A 695-nucleotide genomic window follows, 5' to 3' on the forward strand; every position below is an offset into this window, starting at 1 on the left:
GTGAAAAGGCTGTTCAACCCCAAAGGGGTCGCGACCCACAGGTTGAGAACCATTGGGATAGATAGTATCGAGGCAGCGTACCACACAATGCCCTTTAACTTACAAAGATTCGTATTTGTCTCTTATTGTGTTCACCTCATCCCAACATCCTCAGAAATCACACCCACTACATCTACTCAAGTACAAAATCCTCATTTAAACCTCATCACTTCATAATATGAATAATCTGAATAAGATGTGGGTGAGATGTTGGGTATAACCCATCCAAGGCATACTTCCTTTATACCTGTAAACCAGGAAAGAAAATATCTGCTCTCGGGAACAGATAGAGGATAATATTAGACATTCCCGTTCAAAACAGGATAAAACGGAAGGCTAAAAGTTAGCCACCAGTCTGTGGCTCACACCACTGAGCACAGGTGAGCACCCACTGTGTACAGTAAGTTTGCAGACTGTGTTCTGGTGACAGGAATCGTGTCAACTGCCTTCTTTTCTCTACACACACACCCCTTGTTTTTGAGAAGGCTCTGACTGTCTTCCCAGCCTTGTTTCCAGCAAACCCATCTCTTTCCAAATTCTGGGAAGCAGCCTTCTGATTTTGTTCCTTTTCGTCCAAGCTACTAGTATTTCTACTGACATTAGCAGTTAGTGGGTTGTTCTGGAACTTGTGACATAGACATTAAATTCTTTTTTTT

This window comes from Microtus ochrogaster, unplaced genomic scaffold (genome assembly GCF_000317375.1).
Source record: "Microtus ochrogaster isolate Prairie Vole_2 unplaced genomic scaffold, MicOch1.0 UNK21, whole genome shotgun sequence".
Classification (NCBI taxonomy): Eukaryota; Metazoa; Chordata; class Mammalia; order Rodentia; family Cricetidae; genus Microtus; species Microtus ochrogaster.